Source organism: Cryptomeria japonica, unplaced genomic scaffold, assembly GCF_030272615.1.
Source record: "Cryptomeria japonica unplaced genomic scaffold, Sugi_1.0 HiC_scaffold_43, whole genome shotgun sequence".
Taxonomy (NCBI): Eukaryota; Viridiplantae; Streptophyta; class Pinopsida; order Cupressales; family Cupressaceae; genus Cryptomeria; species Cryptomeria japonica.
In genome coordinates, this window is record NW_026728865.1 from 8,639 (window position 1) to 20,382 (window position 11,744).

At 61.5% G+C, this 11,744-nt stretch overlaps 2 non-coding genes across 2 annotated transcripts; both read right to left on the minus strand.

Moving 5' to 3' along the window:
- Positions 1–313: 313 nt before the first annotated feature.
- LOC131862483 (5S ribosomal RNA) lies at positions 314–432 on the minus strand. Its single transcript, XR_009361497.1, has one exon. It is a non-coding gene; the product is annotated as a 5S ribosomal RNA (ribosomal RNA).
- A 7,805-nt stretch (positions 433–8,237) lies between these two features.
- Positions 8,238–8,356, minus strand: LOC131862486 (5S ribosomal RNA). Its single transcript, XR_009361500.1, has one exon. It is a non-coding gene; the product is annotated as a 5S ribosomal RNA (ribosomal RNA).
- Between the last annotated feature and the right edge of the window lie 3,388 nt (positions 8,357–11,744).

Here is an 11,744-nt window from a genome sequence, read left to right on the forward strand (position 1 = left end):
AACCTTAGAGTAAGAAACATCACCGTGCACCTTGGCCAACGTGCGCGACTCGACCGAGCGCGCACTGGCCGAGGTGCACACCGATTTCACCTGGGTGCGCGCGCAGCACCTCGGGCGCACCGGGGTGCGCGCACAACGCCCGGGTTGCACCGTGGCCTGTGTGCTCGGGGCGCCTCGGGTGCGCGCTCGGTGTCGCCCCCGCGCGCGCGGTAGTGCGGGCAGCGCACCCCGGCCCGGCCCGGCCCCGACGAGAACGCAAACGGGCAAAAGGTTTATTCAAATAGCATTGCGACGCCCGGCGAAAAACTAAAAAAGGGTGCAACACCGGGACTTCCCGGGAGGTCACCCATCCCAGTACTACTCCGGCCCAAGCGCGCTTAACTGCGGAGTTCTGATGGGATCCGGTGCACTAACGCTGGTATGATCGCACCCGTTATGAGCTTGTCGCAGTGTGTACTTAGCAAACCGCGACCCACGTGCGAATCCACCCCGGCCACCCACCCCCGTCGAGGTGCACACCCTCCCTCGCGAAGTGCGCCCCGTTCGCCAAGTGTGAGCCCTGCCCGGGTGCGCGCACCTTGCTAGGGCGTCGGGTGTGCACCCGGCCCGGCCTACGTGCGTGCACCTGGAGGGGGCGTCGTGTGCGTGCAGTGTCCCGTCTGCAACGCGGTGCCCACACACCACCTCGGGCGCAACGACCTGCGCTCACATGTGGGCCGAGTGCACCTTGGTGCATGTTCGGGGCGCCTCGGGTGCACGCTCGATCTTGCCCCGGTGCACCAAGGCGCTCGGTTTGCCCCGGGTGCGCACTTGGTGCAAGGTGGGCACCCAAAATAGGGATCAAGCACCAAAACACAAGTTTCGGGATGCAAAATGGGACCCAAGGACCACAAATGCGTTCCAAGACCCATGATGGGTCCACGAGAACAAAAATGTGTTCCGAGACTTAATAAACAAATATTGGGTTTTAGGAGAAGAAACATGCTCTGATGCCCAAAACGAGAATCGACCCCGAAAAGGCCACAGGCCAAAAGTGGGATGCGAGACAAAAAAAAATGGGACCCGAGGACCAAAATTGGGTTCCCAGGTCGAAGACAGGGCAACCGGACAAGAAACGACCTCTAAGGCTCGAAATGAGTCCCGACGACTAAAACTTGACAAGAAGCACCCATCAGGCACCCAACTCGACACCCATGGGATGCCGACCCACCCGGGCTTCCACCTAGCACACCTTGGCACCCACCCACCCTCGCACCCAACCTCGCACCCAACTTAGCACCTTTGAACCCACATTGGCACTCACCCTGACCCTGGCACCTTGGAACCCACATTGGCACTCACCTTGACCCTGGCACCCACCTTTGCACTCACCTTGGGACCCACCCTGGCTCCCACCTCGGCACCCACCCAGACACCCACCTTGGTTCCTTGGCACCCACCTTGGATCCTTGGCACCCACCCCGACACCCACCTTGGCACGCAACTTGGCTACTTGCCACCCACCTTGGCTCCTTGACGCCCACCCCGACAACCACCCCGTGACCTACCCTGGCTAGGGTTGGTGCACACCCACCCTGGTGCCCACCTTGGCACCCACCCTATGACCCACCTTGGCACGCACCTTAGTACCCACCCCGTTACCCACCCTAGGACCCACCCCGTGACCCACCTTGGCCAGGGTGGGTGCCTTGGTGCGCACAACTTGCCTGGGCTGCACACCAGGGCGGGCTCAAGATGGCACCCGCGTTCCGTTTTTTTCACTATCTTTCAAAACGGAAATTTTAAAATCTCATTTTTTTCTTTTTTTTGCCTTTTCTGGAAATTAGTGAAGGCAGCGCATCAAAGGTGCGCAATGCTGGTGCGAACCCGGGAGCGCTCCGATGTGTGCTCCAAGGTGCGGCGTGCACGAAGTCCGAGCCCGGTTTGCCCCGGGTGCGCACCTCGCGTGCACCTTCGCCGGGGTGAGCACCTTGGCTGGGTTGCGCGCCCTGGTGCGTACCAAGGAGCGCTCTGAAGTGTGCTCCAAGGTGCGGCGTGCACGAAGTCGGAGCCCGGTTTGCCCCGGGTGTGCACCTCGGGTGCGCACCTCGCGTGCACCTTCGCTGCGGTGGGCACCTTGGCTGGGTTGCGCGCCTTGGTGGGCACCATGCAGTGCACGAAGTCGGAGCCCGGTTTGCCCCGGGCGCGCACCTCCGCCAGGGTGGGCACCTTGGTGCGCACAACTTGCCTGGGCTGCGCATCAGGAAGGGCTCAAGATGGCACCCGCGTTCCGTTTTTTTCACTATCTTTCAGAACGGAAATTTTAAAATATCATTTTTTTTTGCCTTTTCTGGAAATTAGTGAAGGCAGCGCATCAAAGGTGCGCAACGCTGGTGCGAACCTGGGAGCGCTCCGATGTGTGCTCCAAGGTGCGGCGTGCACGAAGTCGGAGCCCGGTTTGCCCCGGGTGCGCCCTGGTGGGCACCATGGTGCGCACCAAGGAGCGCTCCGAAGTGTGCTCCAAGGTGCGGCCTGCACGAAGTCGGAGCCCGGTTTGCCCCGGGTGTGCACCTCGGGTGGGCACCTTGGTGCGCATGCCTTGCCTGGGCTGCGCACCAGGGCGGGCTCAAGATGGCACCCGCGTTCCTTTTTTTTCACTATCTTTCAAAACGGAAATTTTAAAATCTCATTTTTTTTTGCCTTTTTCTGGAAATTAGTGAAGGCAGCGCATCAAAGGTGCGCACCTCGCTGCCCACCACGGTGCGCAACGCCGGTGGGCACCCGGGAGTGCTTCGAAGTGTGCTCCAAGGTGCTGCGTGCACGTTGTCGGAGCCCGGTTTGCCCCGGGTGCGCACCTCGCGTGCACCTTCGTCGGGGTGGGCACCTTGGCTTGGTTTGCCCCGGCTGCGCTCCGAAGCGGGGTTATTGGAGCGCCGCCTCTTTTTTTGTCGGAGCGTTTGGTGGGGTTTCTCGCATTGGCTCTTCCGAGGCCCGGTTGCCACCCTGGCGCGCACGAAGTCGGAAGTAGGGTTAATTGCCCGGGTGCGCACCTTTGCCAGGGTGGCACCTTACCTGGGCTGCGCACCAGGGCGGGCTCAAGATGGCACGCGCGTTCCGTTTTTTTCACTATCTTTCAAAACGGAAATTTTAAAATCTCCTTTTTTTTTTGCCTTTTCTGGAAATTAGTGAAGGCAGCGCATCAAAGGTGCGCACCTCGCTGCCCACCTTGGTGTGCTCTGAGGTGCGCACCCGGGAGCGCTACGAAGTGTGCTCCAAGGTGCGGCGTGCACGTTGTCGGAGCCCGGTTTGCCCCGGGTGCGCACCTCGCCTGCACCTTGGCCGGGGTGGGCACCTTGGCTGGGTTTGCCCAGGGTGCGCTCCGAAGCGGGGTTACTGGAGCGCCCCCTCTTTTTTTGTCAGAGAGTTTGGTGGGGTTTCTCGCATTGGCTCTTCCCAGGCCCGGTTGTTGGGTGCGCTCCCACCCTGGCGCGCGCGAAGTTGGAAGTTGGGTTAATTGCCCGGGCGCGCACCTTCGCCAGGGTGGGCACCTTGGTGCGCAAACCTTGGCTGGGCTGCGCACCAGGGCGGGCTCAAGATGGCACCAGCATTCCCTTTTTCTCACTATCTTTCAAAACGGAAATTTTAAAATCTCATTTTTTTTTTGCCTTTTATGGAAATTAGTGAAGGCATCGCATCAAAGGTGCGCACCTCGCTGCCCACCTTGGTGTGCTCCGAGGTGCCCACCACGGTGCGCAACGCCGGTGCGAACCCGGGAGCGCCCCGATGTGTGCTCCAAGGTGCGGCGTGCACGAAGTCGGACCCCGGTTTGCCCCGGGTGCGCACCTCGCGTGCACCTTGGTGCGCACACCTTGGCTGGGTTGCGCGGCCTGGTGGGCACCATGGTGCGCACCAAGGAGCGCTCCGAAGTGTGCTCCAAGGTGCGGCGTGCACGAAGTCGGAGCCCGGTTTGCCCCGGGTGCGCACCTTCGCCGCGGTGGGCACCATGGCGTGCACGAAGTCGGAGCCCGGTTTGCCCCGGGTGCGCACCTCGCGTGCACCTTCGCCGGGGTGGGCACCTCGGCTGGGTTGCGCGCCCTGGTGCGCACCAAGGAGCGCTCTGAAGTGTGCTCCAAGGTGCGGCGTGCACGAAGTCGGAGCCCGGTTTGCCCCGGTTGTGCACCTCGCGTGCACCTTCGCTGCGGTGGGCACCTTGGCTGGGTTGCGCGCCTTGGTGGGCACCATGCAGTGCACGAAGTCGGAGCCCGGTTTGCCCCGGGCGCGCACCTCCGCCAGGGTGGGCACCTTGGTGCGCACAACTTGCCTGGGCTGCGCACCAGGAAGGGCTCAAGATGGCACCCGCGTTCCGTTTTTTTCACTATCTTTCAGAACGGAAATTTTAAAATATCGTTTTTTTTTGCCTTTTCTGGAAATTAGTGAAGGCAGCGCATCAAAGGTGCGCAACGCTGGTGCGAACCTGGGAGCGCTCCGATGTGTGCTCCAAGGTGCGGCGTGCACGAAGTCGGACCCCGGTTTGCCCCGGGTGCGCACCTCGCGTGCACCTTGGTGCGCACACCTTGGCTGGGTTGCGCGCCCTGGTGGGCACCATGGTGCGCACCAAGGAGCGCTCCGAAGTGTGCTCCAAGGTGCGGCGTGCACGAAGTCGGAGCCCGGTTTGCCCCGGGTGCGCACCTCGCGTGCACCTTCGCCGCGGTGGGCACCATGGCGTGCACGAAGTCGGAGCCCGGTTTGCCCCGGGTGCGCACCTCGCGTGCACCTTCGCCGGGGTGGGCACCTTGGTGTGCAGACCTTGGCTGGGTTGCGCGCCCTGGTGGGCACCATGGTGCGCACCAAGGAGCGCTCCGAAGTGTGCTCCAAGGTGCGGCCTGCACGAAGTCGGAGCCCGGTTTGCCCCGGGTGTGCACCTCGGGTGGGCACCTTGGTGCGCATGCCTTGCCTGGGCTGCGCACCAGGGCGGGCTCAAGATGGCACCCGCGTTCCTTTTTTTTCACTATCTTTCAAAACGGAAATTTTAAAATCTCATTTTTTTTTGCCTTTTTCTGGAAATTAGTGAAGGCAGCGCATCAAAGGTGCGCACCTCGCTGCCCACCACGGTGCGCAACGCCGGTGGGCACCCGGGAGTGCTTCGAAGTGTGCTCCAAGGTGCTGCGTGCACGTTGTCGGAGCCCGGTTTGCCCCGGGTGCGCACCTCGCGTGCACCTTCGTCGGGGTGGGCACCTTGGCTGGGTTTGCCCCGGCTGCGCTCCGAAGCGGGGTTATTGGAGCGCCGCCTCTTTTTTTGTCGGAGCGTTTGGTGGGGTTTCTCGCATTGGCTCTTCCGAGGCCCGGTTGCCACCCTGGCGCGCACGAAGTCGGAAGTAGGGTTAATTGCCCGGGTGCGCACCTTTGCCAGGGTGGGCACCTTACCTGGGCTGCGCACCAGGGCGGGCTCAAGATGGCACGCGCGTTCCGTTTTTTTCACTATCTTTCAAAACGGAAATTTTAAAATCTCCTTTTTTTTTTGCCTTTTCTGGAAATTAGTGAAGGCAGCGCATCAAAGGTGCGCACCTCGCTGCCCACCTTGGTGTGCTCTGAGGTGCGCACCCGGGAGCGCTACGAAGTGTGCTCCAAGGTGCGGCGTGCACGTTGTCGGAGCCCGGTTTGCCCCGGGTGCGCACCTCGCCTGCACCTTGGCCGGGGTGGGCACCTTGGCTGGGTTTGCCCAGGGTGCGCTCCGAAGCGGGGTTACTGGAGCGCCCCCTCTTTTTTTGTCAGAGCGTTTGGTGGGGTTTCTCGCATTGGCTCTTCCCAGGCCCGGTTGTTGGGTGCGCTCCCACCCTGGCGCGCGCGAAGTTGGAAGTTGGGTTAATTGCCCGGGCGCGCACCTTCGCCAGGGTGGGCACCTTGGTGCGCACACCTTGGCTGGGCTGCGCACCAGGGCGGGCTCAAGATGGCACCAGCATTCCCTTTTTCTCACTATCTTTCAAAACGGAAATTTTAAAATCTCGTTTTTTTTTTGCCTTTTATGGAAATTAGTGAAGGCATCGCATCAAAGGTGCGCACCTCGCTGCCCACCTTGGTGTGCTCCGAGGTGCCCACCACGGTGCGCAACGCCGGTGCGAACCCGGGAGCGCCCCGATGTGTGCTCCAAGGTGCGGCGTGCACGAAGTCGGACCCCGGTTTGCCCCGGGTGCGCACCTCGCGTGCACCTTGGTGCGCACACCTTGGCTGGGTTGCGCGGCCTGGTGGGCACCATGGTGCGCACCAAGGAGCGCTCCGAAGTGTGCTCCAAGGTGCGGCGTGCACGAAGTCGGAGCCCGGTTTGCCCCGGGTACGCACCTCGCGTGCACCTTCGCCGGGGTGGGCACCTCGGCTGGGTTGCGCGCCCTGGTGCGCACCAAGGAGCGCTCCGAAGTGTGCTCCAAGGTGCGGCGTGCACGAAGTCGGAGCCCGGTTTGCCCCGGGTGCGCACCTTCGCCGCGGTGCGCACCATGGCGTGCACGAAGTCGGAGCCCGGTTTGCCCCGGGTGCGCACCTCGCGTGCACCTTCGGCGGGGTTGCGCGCCCTGGTGGGCACCATGGTGCGCACCAAGGAGCGCTCCGAAGTGTGCTCCAAGGTGCGGCGTGCACGAAGTCGGAGCCCGGTTTGCCCCGGGTGCGCACCTCGCGTGCACCTTCGGCGGGGTTGCGCGCCCTGGTGGGCACCATGGTGCGCACCAAGGAGCGCTCCGAAGTGTGCTCCAAGGTGCGGCGTGCACGAAGTCGGAGCCCGGTTTGCCCCGGGTGCGCACCTCACGTGCACCTTCGCCGCGGTGGGCACCATGGCGTGCACGAAGTCGGAGCCCGGTTTGCCCCGGGTGCGCACCTCGCGTGCACCTTCGCCGGGGTGGGCACCTCGGCTGGGTTGCGCGCCCTGGTGCGCACCAAGGAGCGCTCCGAAGTGTGCTCCAAGGTGCGGCGTGCACGAAGTCGGAGCCCGGTTTGCCCCGGGTGCGCACCTCGCGTGCACCTTCGCCAGGGTGGGCACCTCGGTGCGCACACCTTCTCAATGTTTTCTTGCCTTTTCTGGAAATTGGTGAAGGCAGCGCATCAAAGGTGCGCACCTCGGTGTGCTCCGAGGTGCGAACCCGAGAGCGCTCCGAGGTGCCCACGAAGTCGAAAGTCGGGTTAATTGCATTGTTTTCCCCGGGTGCGCTCCGAGGTGCGCAACATCGGCGCGCACCAAGGAGGGCTCCGAAGTGTGCTCCAAGGTGCGCACGATGGCGTGCACCTCTGGTGCGCACGATTCGGAGCTCGGTTTGACCGGGGTGCGCACACCTTGGCTGGGTTGCGCACCTTTTGTGCGCTCCAAGGTGCGCACGAAGTCGGAGCTCGGTTTGCCCCGGGTGCGCACCTTCGCCAGGGTGCGCACCTTGATGCGCACGCCTTGGCTGGGCTGCGCACCTTGGTGGGCGCCATGGTGCGCACCTTTCGTGCGCTCCAAGGTGCGCACGAAGTCGGAGCTCGGTTTGCCCCGGGTGCGCACCTTGGTGGGCGCCATGGTGCACTCCGAGGTGCCCAAGATTGGTGCGCACCAAGGAGCGCTCCGAAGTGCGCTCCAAGGTGCGCGCGAAGTCGAAAGTTGGGTTAATTGTCCGGTTTGCCTCGGGTGCGCACCTTGCGTGCACCTTCGCCAGGGTGGGCGCCTTGGTGCGCACACCTTGGCTGGGCTGCGCACACCTTGGCACCCGCGTTTCCTTCATTTTAAATTTTTTTTTTTTACAATCTCTCAAGTGGGAAATTCTATAATCTCAACTTTTTTTGCCTTTTCAGGAAACTTTTGAATGGAGCGCATCATTGGTGCGCTCCGAAGTGTGCTCCAAAGCTCTCTCCAGCTGCGTGCACCTGCCCCGGCCGCGCACCCGGCCCCGCCCAGCTTCGCTCACCTGTCCCGGGCGTCTGGTGCGGAACCTTAGAGTAAGAAACATCACCGTGCACCTTGGCCAACGTGCGCGACTCGACCGAGCGCGCACTGGCCGAGGTGCACACCGATTTCACCTGGGTGCGCGCGCAGCACCTCGGGCGCACCGGGGTGCGCGCACAACGCCCGGGTTGCACCGTGGCCTGTGTGCTCGGGGCGCCTCGGGTGCGCGCTCGGTGTCGCCCCCCGCGCGCGCGGTAGTGCGGGCAGCGCACCCCGGCCCGGCCCGGCCCCGACGAGAACGCAAACGGGCAAAAGGTTTATTCAAATAGCATTGCGACGCCCGGCGAAAAACTAAAAAAGGGTGCAACACCGGGACTTCCCGGGAGGTCACCCATCCCAGTACTACTCCGGCCCAAGCGCGCTTAACTGCGGAGTTCTGATGGGATCCGGTGCACTAATGCTGGTATGATCGCACCCGTTATGAGCTTGTCGCAGTGTGTACTTAGCAAACCGCGACCCACGTGCGAATCCACCCCGGCCACCCACCCCCGTCGAGGTGCACACCCTCCCTCGCGAAGTGCGCCCCGTTCGCCAAGTGTGAGCCCTGCCCGGGTGCGCGCACCTTGCTAGGGCGTCGGGTGTGCACCCGGCCCGGCCTACGTGCGTGCACCTGGAGGGGGCGTCGTGTGCGTGCAGTGTCCCGTCTGCAACGCGGTGCCCACACACCACCTCGGGCGCAACGACCTGCGCTCACATGTGGGCCGAGTGCACCTTGGTGCATGTTCGGGGCGCCTCGGGTGCACGCTCGATCTTGCCCCGGTGCACCAAGGCGCTCGGTTTGCCCCGGGTGCGCACTTGGTGCAAGGTGGGCACCCAAAATAGGGATCAAGCACCAAAACACAAGTTTCGGGATGCAAAATGGGACCCAAGGACCACAAATGCGTTCCAAGACCCATGATGGGTCCACGAGAACAAAAATGTGTTCCGAGACTTAATAAACAAATATTGGGTTTTAGGAGAAGAAACATGCTCTGATGCCCAAAACGAGAATCGACCCCGAAAAGGCCACAGGCCAAAAGTGGGATGCGAGACAAAAAAAAATGGGACCCGAGGACCAAAATTGGGTTCCCAGGTCGAAGACAGGGCAACCGGACAAGAAACGACCTCTAAGGCTCGAAATGAGTCCCGACGACTAAAACTTGACAAGAAGCACCCATCAGGCACCCAACTCGACACCCATGGGATGCCGACCCACCCGGGCTTCCACCTAGCACACCTTGGCACCCACCCACCCTCGCACCCAACCTCGCACCCAACTTAGCACCTTTGAACCCACATTGGCACTCACCCTGACCCTGGCACCTTGGAACCCACATTGGCACTCACCTTGACCCTGGCACCCACCTTTGCACTCACCTTGGGACCCACCCTGGCTCCCACCTCGGCACCCACCCAGACACCCACCTTGGTTCCTTGGCACCCACCTTGGATCCTTGGCACCCACCCCGACACCCACCTTGGCACGCAACTTGGCTACTTGCCACCCACCTTGGCTCCTTGACGCCCACCCCGACAACCACCCCGTGACCTACCCTGGCTAGGGTTGGTGCACACCCACCCTGGTGCCCACCTTGGCACCCACCCTATGACCCACCTTGGCACGCACCTTAGTACCCACCCCGTTACCCACCCTAGGACCCACCCCGTGACCCACCTTGGCCAGGGTGGGTGCACCCACCCTGGTGCCCACCTTGGCACCCACCCATCCTAGCACCCAGCCTGTGACCGGGCTTGGAACCCAACCTTGCACCCGCACCCGTCTTGGCCAGTGTGGGTGCGCACCCATCCTGGCACCCACGTTGTGACACACCCTTTAACCCACGCACCCTAGCACCCACGTTGGCACCCACCTTGGAACCCAACCTAGCAACTTGGCACCCACCCCGTGACCCACCTTGGCATCCACCATAGCAGTCGCCGACTTGGCACCCACCTCGGCACCCACCTTGACACTTGTGGACCCACCTTGCCACTCACCCTAGCATCGACCCATCCTAGCACCCACCCTGGCACCTTTGCACCCTAGCACTCACCCATCCTAGCACCTAACCTGTGACCCACCTTGACACTCACCCTCGCACCCACCTTGGAACCCAACCTAGCACCCACCCACCCTGACACCAACCCTAGCACCTACCCACCCTTGCACCCACCCTGTGACCCATCTTGGCACCCACCCATCCTACCACTCAACCTATCACCCACCTTCTCACCCACCTTGGCATCCACCTTAGCACCCACCCACACTGGCACCTTGGCACCCACCTCGGGCAAGGTGGGTGCACACCCACCCTGGCACCCAATTTAGAACCCACCGAGCATGTTACCCACCTTGGCACCCACATTGCAGCCCACCCTAGTACCCACCCTATGACCCACATTGGCATCCACACCCTAGCACCCAGGCACCTCGACACCCGCCTTGACACCCACCCTAGCACTGAACCTGTGACCCACCTTGGAACTCACCCTAGAACCCACCCACCCTGTGAACCACCTTGGCATCCACCTTAGCACCCACCCACCTTGGCACCCACTCTAGCACTCACCCATCCTAACACCCAACTTGTTACCCACCTTGGCACCCGCCCTCGCGTCCACCTTGAAACCCACCCTAGCACCCACCCACGCAGGAGCCCACCTTGGCACCCAACCTAACACCCACGCATCCTGGCACCCAACTTGTGACCCACCTTGGAACCCACCCTAGTACCCACCTTTGAACCCACTATATCACCAACCCACCTTGGCACCCACCCTATGACCCTCTTTGGAATCCACCCTAGCACGCACCCACCCTGGCACCCACCATGGAGCGCACCCTAGCACCCACCCACCTCGGCACGCACCTCAACACCCACCTTGGTGTGCGCACTGCGCCAACCTCTCAAAGACCCTATGTGGTGCGCTCCAAAGTGTACACCTTTGGTGCGCTCCAAGGTGCGCACCTTTGGTGCACACCGAGGTGCACACCAAAGTGTGCACCGAGGTGAGCACCAAAGTGCACTCCAGGGTGCACACCAAGGCGTGCACCTTTGGTGCGGTCAATGCAAACGAATTCGGAAGTTGGGGTCGATGTCCTAATCGCTGCTGCAGACTACACGTATGAGAATCGGACAAATAGCTTTATATAGGGGAGGTGTTGCGTTTGATGGGTCGACTCCCCTGGTTGTGTGCACTGCACCAACTTCAAAGACCCTGTCTTGTTTAAGAAGTCAAAAGTTGGGGTGGATGTCCTAATCATTGCTGCAGTCTACGCATGTATGAGAATCAGACAAATAGCTTATATAGGGGAGGTGTTGCATTCGGTGGGTTGACTCCCCTGGTTGTGCGCACTGCGCCAACCTCAAAGACCCCGCATAGCAGAAGAAGTCGGAAGTCGGATTTTGGTGAGCACCAAGGCGTGCACCTTTGGTGCGGTCAACGCAGACGAATTCAGAAGTTGGGGTGGATGTCCTAATCGTTGTTGCAGGCTACACATGTATGAGAATCAGACAAATAGCTTATATAGGGGAGGTGTTGGGTTTGATGGGTCAACTCCCTTGGTTGTGCGCATTACGCCAACCTCAAAGACCTTGTTTTCGTTAAGAAGTCAAAAGTTGGGGTCAATGTCCTAATGGCTCCTGCAGGCTACACATGTATGAGAATCGGACAAATAGCTTATATAGGGGAGGTGTTGGGTTTGATGGGTCGACTCCCCTGGTTGTGCGCATTACGTCAACCTCAAAGACCTTGTTTTCGTTAAGAAGTCAAAAGTTGGGGTCGATGTCCTAATTGCTCCTGTAGACTACACATGTATGAGAAT